The 7,347-nt window shown below is 44.6% G+C and overlaps 1 long non-coding RNA gene across 1 annotated transcript; it reads right to left on the reverse strand.

Moving 5' to 3' along the window:
* Positions 1 to 3,751: 3,751 nt before the first annotated feature.
* Positions 3,752 to 5,675, reverse strand: LOC310759930. The gene is made up of 2 exons (XR_014546651.1): positions 5,345 to 5,675; positions 3,752 to 4,220 (listed from the first exon to the last, which is right to left on the reverse strand). It is a non-coding gene; the product is annotated as an uncharacterized lncRNA (long non-coding RNA).
* Between the last annotated feature and the right edge of the window lie 1,672 nt (positions 5,676 to 7,347).

A 7,347-nucleotide genomic window follows, 5' to 3' on the forward strand; every position in this document is an offset into this window, starting at 1 on the left:
GGTAATCAATGTGTTAAAAAACACACACACCACAATGCAATTTCTTTCAATGAATCCTTCACTGATGAGCTCCTAATGAGACTGACCTTTAGAAGCCAATTAGCCTCGGTAAAACAGCATAATCACATTTAAATAATGCTTTTTCTTTATCCAAACGAAGCTCTTTGTCATTATGCAAGTTTAAAGAGCACAAGCTACCTAATTGTTCCACGCATGGAAGTCTGTTACCCTCCTGGGCTGAGTAAGCCACTAGGTGGTCACAGCAAAATGAAATTGGAGAGGACAGATGCCGAGTCTGATTGGAGACGGGTTTCTTAAGGTAATTTTGATCTGCTCTGGTTCAACTCTCTAAAGAGATGTTTCCGCAAGGCAGGAAAGAGACTTGGTCAGATCAGGCTCGTTGCCAAATTAAAAAAGATTTGTCCTTAGCATCTTCGTACTGGGCAAGGGATGGGGAACCTGTGGTCCTCCAGGTGTTGATGGATGCAGCTCACAGCATCCCTGGCTGTTGCCCAGGCTGGGGAGGGGGGGGTCCAAACAGGGCTGGAGCCCACAAGCATCTGGAGAGCCATGAGTTAGTCAGTGCTGCTCTACAGAGAACATTCATTGTACAAGTTGTTGTATAAAATCTACAGTAGAAGCTGCAAAGAGTCTTTCACAGAACCTGCAAACAACCTGTAATCACTGTATTTTCCTGTGTATAAGATGAGGTTTTTTTATTTTAAAATTATGTAAAAAAAATAGGGGTCGTCTTATACACGGATAGTGCAGAGGGTGGAAAGGCGATTGGTTGCTGCCGCGAGCAGGAGATTGTCAGCAGAGATAGGGCAGGCAATTGGTGGCTTTGTCGGCACTTGCTATTGTCAGTGTTGGTTAGTCGGGTGAGCGATTTTAGGCAACCCCTCCCCCCCAAAAAAAGCTGAAAAAAGCTCAACAACTCTGGGGGCAATCCTTTCCCCCCCCCCCAAAGTTTAACAACTCTTGGCAATCCCCCCCCCATTTTCTTAATTTGAAGTCCCCCAAAATAGGGGGCGTCTTATACATGGGGCGTGTTATACATGGAAAAATACGGTATTTTAAATAAAAGACTGCATCTTCAGGGCTTAGTTCCACCGAGTACTGAATGCTCTTATCTGCACACGTGAATCAAGAGCACACAGTCCAGTTTTTGCTCACAATGAAGCTTACTTTGTCACTTTTGCCTTTAACCATGATACCCCCACCCTCAGGGTGTGTTGTAGACGCTTATTATCTGTCTTTTAATGATTAAAGATTATTCATATCCTGAAGGAGCGTCTCCACCCCCATCGTTCAGCCCGGACACTGAGGTCCAGCGCCGAGGGCCTTCTGGTGGTTCCCTTGCTGCAAGAAGCGAAATTACAGGGAACCAGGCAGAGGGCCTTCTCGGTAGTGGTGCCCGCCCTGTGGAACACCCTCCCATCAGATGTTAAAGAAATAAACAACTATCTAACATTTAGAAGACATCTGAAGGCAGCACTGTTTAGGGAAGTTTTTAATGACTGATGTTTTAATGTACTTTGTTGGTAGCCACCCAGAGTGGCTTGGAAAACCCAGCCAGATAGGAGGGGTATAAATAATAATAATTTATTATTATTATTATTATTATTATTATTATTATTATTATTAATCCTGCTGTTGCAGATAAAAGAGCCAACAGGGTGTAGTGATTAAAGTGCAGGGCTGTAGCTGGGGGTGTGTGTGTGAGGTGGGCCCCCGCCAGGGGTGCTGGCGACTGGGGGTCGCAAAATCGGCTAAAAAAAATATGTCCATAAATATAAATATTGATCATTGCCTCATAAGAAATGGTGTTATGAATAGGTGGGGGGGGGGTTGGAGGAGAGGCAGAAAGAAGAGCTAGTTTGTCTGTGGCTAGGGGGTGCAATCTGGACGGTTCTGCCAGGGATGCAAGATCACCTAGCTACAGCTCTGTTAAAGCGTCAGACTAGGACCATGGAGATCAGGGTTCAAATCCCTACTCGTCCATGGAACTGACTGGGTGACCTTGAGCCAATCACTATCTCTCACTCTAACCTACCTGACAAGGTAGCTGGGAGGATGAAATGAGGTGGAGAAACATGTGCTCCACCTTGAACTCCATGGAGGAAAGGCGGCCTATAAAATGTAAGGAACAAATAATAATGAACAAAATCTTAACATCGCTACCGGTGAATACTTGGCCAGCTCAGACTAATCTCTGTGGAAAGGGTCATGGCTCATATGGCCTAGAAAGTGTCCTCAGCTGATTTTAAAGGTCACAGAAGGTCACAGAGAGGGCCATGGTCTCTGGGGATGTCCAAAGGTGGAATTCATTCTGAATGCTAAAGTACACTCCAGCGTTATTATTTTATTCTGGATTTCCCAACACATTCTGAAATGGTGGATCCACCCAGTCCTGCCATTCATCCAGATTTTAACTAGGCTTAGAGAGCATAGCTTGCCCCAAGTCATCTATGGAATTCAAGCCTTTGAGTCCAGGCCTTTTGGAATCAGGAATACAGGAACCCATGCTGAGTTAGGCCATGGGTCCATATAGCTTAGTATTGTCTAAACTGACCGGTCGCAGCTTTGTAGGGTTTCACACAGGGTTCACAGCCTGACCTAGGACCTGCTGCAATACTCTTGCTAGTATGTCACACCATTTATGCTTTTCCAGGCCACGTGTTACATTGGCGTTGGGTTACTTGCTCATTCCTTGACCATCCTCGAGACTCACACTAGACCACATCTGACTTCACCTCAGCTTTTGCCCAATCAACCTGAGCATCTTGTGGTTACCTCCAGGTCCTGCAGAGCTGTTTCTTTCCCACTTGAGCCAGAGACTCAGGGACAAGAAGAATGGTTGTTCCTGCTAATGCCTCCAAACACATTCTGCTAACAGTTTGGGGGACAAAGAGCCAGGGTGGCGTTCTTTGAGAAATCTTCTCAAGCATGATGGCATGAGAAGAGCAAGTCCTTCAGTCTTCTGCTTCCTCCTTTCATGGTTATAAGGAAACAAGGAAATTTGACCCTAAAGGCTGAAGCAACAAGGGTGCAATGAAAGAGATGGGGGTGGCGTGAGGCTGCCATAGTGCCCATTGCATCCGAAAAGAAATGATGCAACAGCAGTCAAGTCCCATCCTGTTTCCTTCCTCCAGCTGGGATAGTGCAGAAAAATCTGAAACTTGAAGCAGGCACACAGAGGAAGGTGACTCATTTGAATGGGGTGTATTAATACTTAATAAATGTGTCATCCATAATAAATAAGAACTAGCCCACCCACAAGGGCACCAACTGCTCATGAATACCAACGGGAAGCAAAAGCAATCCCAGAGGAGCTGATCTGATGGTGCCCTTTCAGGGGAGGAAAGAAAGATGATGCCTCTAACATTGTAATTGTACAGAAAATAATTAGCGGAGAAACAAAAGGTGCACACACTTCTAACCACTGTTCTAGGCTTCCCAACAAACACCCCACCGCCACCGCCAAGTCTAGGAAACCTGAGCTTCTATCTGAAAAGTGGCACCTTGGTAAAGTGATTCATGATCTGGTCATGTCCAGACTAGACTACGTAGGCTACCTTTAAAAGACGGTTCAGAAATCTCAGGTGGTCTTGAATGCAGCTACCAGAGACCTCTTGGAGCAGCCAGTCATGTAAATTCTCATTTCTCCACAGCGCTTAAAAGTGTTTAACTGGACTGTGCGCAGCAAATTTTCCCTCCAGATATTTTACCAGTATTATGTATTCCTCACTACAGCATGTTTCTTTATTATCTCTGTGTGCACATTCCCCCCAGAACTCCAAATACAAAGGCACTGTGGCAGTTTAATCTCTGTTTGCCAATCACTGAAGACCTGACAGGCATTTCCAGAGGGAACTGTGTGCATTGAACTATAGCTCCTGCTACAACAGTACTGAGATTTTCATAGGAAGACAAGAAAGCAGTTTATCTGATGGTTCTGAGCTTCTCCAAAGAATAATAAGGGAGTAACTCCTCCCCGCAATCTTATGATGCAACAGAATCTTAAGTATGGAAGAAATTTAATACAGAGGTGAAGGAACTTCCTTATCTGTATTCCTCCTGCAGTCCTTCAGATCTTAGTTCCCCCTACTTCACACACATAGTAAACCCATCTCTTGCTGAACATGTTCTCTCTCTTTCGGATCTTCTGGTTTTGCCTCTCTTGCTCTGTAATTTCCCTGCCTCATCAGTGGAGCCACCTGAAAAAGATACAGCAGGGATCAGCAAAGCAGATTCTGAGAGAGAGCTCTTTCTCAAACATTACACTTTCCCAAACCGAAACATTTTAATATTTCATGTTTGCACCCAAATCCTAAATATATTTACTCAGAGGAAAGTAAAAAGAATGATTTCCAGAAGATATACATCAAAGTAAGTACATTAAGGGCAGGAGCCTTACTTAAAAGCTGTTTTGAGTGGGATTTGCCCAGAAAAGTGGCATATAAATATGTTTTGGATTGAGCTGTAGTGCTTCAGTGCTGTCAGAAATGTGCCTGACCTCCACAATTGAGCCACTGAATCAGCTGGCATACCAGGGTTCTGCCTAAGCCACTTTTCTCCCTCTGTATTTTTTGCTCCTTACACCAGCAGTGCTCCACTGGCACAGGGGTGTCCCTTTGTTAGTGTCTATTCCCCAAGCACTACCACTGTTCTACCACGCCAGGTTCTGCAAGCATAAGAGCAGTGAAGGGCTGGAATGAGGAAGACGGAGAAGACAATTGCTCCAGATAAGAAACAAGAACCGATAGATGGAAATTGCAGATAGTCGGATCTCTGCTAAATGTTAGCAGAAACGTAGGAGATGTTTGGCAGCTCTTCCTGTCTCAGGAGGTAGAAGTTCCTCCTTCATTGGAGGTATTTGAGCAGAGGCAGTGTCTGCCAAGGATGCTCTACTTTCAGATCCTTCATTGTGCTGTGGGTTGGACTACCTCACCTCCAAGGTCCATTCCAAAACTATGATTCTATGACAGGAGTGAGTCTGACCCCATTCAGCAGGCGTAACTCAGGAAAAGAATCAGCCCACCAGTCGCTCATTATCACCACTGTCTCATGGCGACGAACTGTGATTGTGTTCCTCACGCTGACAACAATGCTTTTGTGAAACAAACTCATTCCAGATACATTCATCTGGTCCACAGCTTTTGTCCCTTCCCGTGTCCCCTGCTGCTGACAGAGTGTCTAAACATTTAATCATCCTGCCTTCTCCGGCAAAATATATGACTTGTCTAAGAGCAGGACTGATGCATCTCTGTGTTGTCAGCAGCAGGGAGGAAGTCAATTGCGCTAGCTATTTGTCGGGCGGCTTCCTGTTCAGGGAACGTACCTGCTAACAATAGCAAGCTTGCCTCAAAACGTAATGCACATATGTGATCCTCTGGCATTGTGCACCTCTGGACACCTCTCTGAATGCTGCTTTCAGTTAAGCCTTCTGTGTTTGTGGCAGTTGTTTTCTTCAGTTCAACTGAACTCACTGGCCTGTTAGGGTCCCTGTTTCTCTGGAAGAGGCCCACACATATCTGACCCTCTTTGTGTAGGTCACCTTCGCACCAGTGCCAATTTAGCAGCTGCTGCGTGTGTGTGGTGAGCAATCCAACTGCCTCCTCATATACTTAGTGAACCTGTGAAGGGAATCGTGATCTGAAGGACGACAAGCCTGGCCCTACCATGAGACAGGCAGCAGCCTCAGGTGACAGGTACTGAGGGGCAGGAAGTGGACAGGCCTCTGTGTGCCCCCTAAGCTAACCTGATGCCCTTAGGGGCAGTGGAGGACGCTGTCCCATTGCCAGTGTCAAATGACAATTCAGTTGCCAGCCTGGTAGACTGAATGGGGGCAGAAGTCATCTTGTCCTTTGCTTCTGTCAGCAAAGTGTCTTGCACTGACCCTGCTCTGCTGACAGGCCAAGGGACATCCAGTTCTAGCATCAGGGGTGTCAGCTTGAATAAAATATGGGTGGGGCAGGAAAGCCCCACCCCGCATAATCGTTCACATAACACAGTACACATACACCATTTGAACGGCAATGCCCATCAACGTGGGGGGCAGCCCCCTCAAATATATATATTTGGGGGGGGCAAAGAGACTGTGGCCTTTAGGAGTTGGTTCCTATCTCTAACACAATCCTTTATGGGTCAGGGGAATTTTAATGCAAACGTTCACATGATGTTATAAGAAATGAATTGGCATACAGAGACTTTCTGGAGTAGAAACCATAATTGAGCTCTGTATACTTCCTCAATTATGAGGCAAATGGGGGTGACTCAGGTGTGGTTTTCACAGGCCCAAATTGGATTGTGCCACTAACATGGTGTCTCAAGTCAGTTCAGGGATTTCCTAAAGTCCCAAGACACTCTTTGGACTACGGTACAAACACAAAAATTGCTGTGTTGTTAAAGGGACCACTTTAATTTTTTTTGTAAAAGAGCAAAAGCAAGCTGACTAGGGAAACACACTGAGCAAGTGAGGAAGGGAGTGGGAGAGGTAGGGGAATCTTTCATTTTGACGGTGAGGTCTAGCATACCCTCCAACATTTCTCCAGTGAAAATAGGGACGTCCCATTCCATAATGATAATTTTACTATTTATAACCTACACATCTTACTGGGTTGCCCCAGCCACTCTGGGCAGTTTCCAACATATATAAAAACATAATAAAACATGAAACATGAAAAAAACTTCCCCATATAGGATTGCCTTCAGACAGCTCAGGGGTCAGATAACTCCATACCCTCCAACATTTATTAAATGAAAATAGGGACATTCTAAGGAAAAGTGGGACATTCCAGGATCAAATCAGAATCAAGGACATCCTTGGAAAATAGGAAAACTTGGAGGCTCTGGTCTAGGTTTTAACTACAGCAAATTATTTTCTTTTTTTCTCCAGTCACATTGATTTGGGGAAGAATGTTTAAATAAATATTTTCAATTGGCTCTATGCTGTTTTTCCCCGCCACTTCTCCTTCCTCTTGGCAGGTTAAAGGAAAGATCTCTCTCTTTCCCTGAAATGTTTGTTAGTTCAGTGGAACTAACTCCCAGGTTTGGGTAAATGGGTATAGAATTGCATTTACCTGGGAGTTACCGGTAGTTTGCCATTTTTCCAGGTAATAGGAATCCAATTGCAGCTATTGCAGTTTTTAAAATGAATGGACAGATGCAAGAAAGAAAACACTTTCCTGTATGAAAATATTGTTAGAAAAAAGATATTAAAATGTTAGTTTAAAAAGATATATCAGAATGCTGCAAGTAATGGGAACTATGCGTGCAGTGGGTTTGTTTTTATGTTCTGTTACAGAGATAATACACATTTATTGAGGGTTGTAAATTTTAAGG

This window comes from Podarcis filfolensis, assembly GCF_964270895.1.
Source record: "Podarcis filfolensis genome assembly, chromosome: 1".
NCBI lineage: Eukaryota > Metazoa > Chordata > Lepidosauria > Squamata > Lacertidae > Podarcis > Podarcis filfolensis.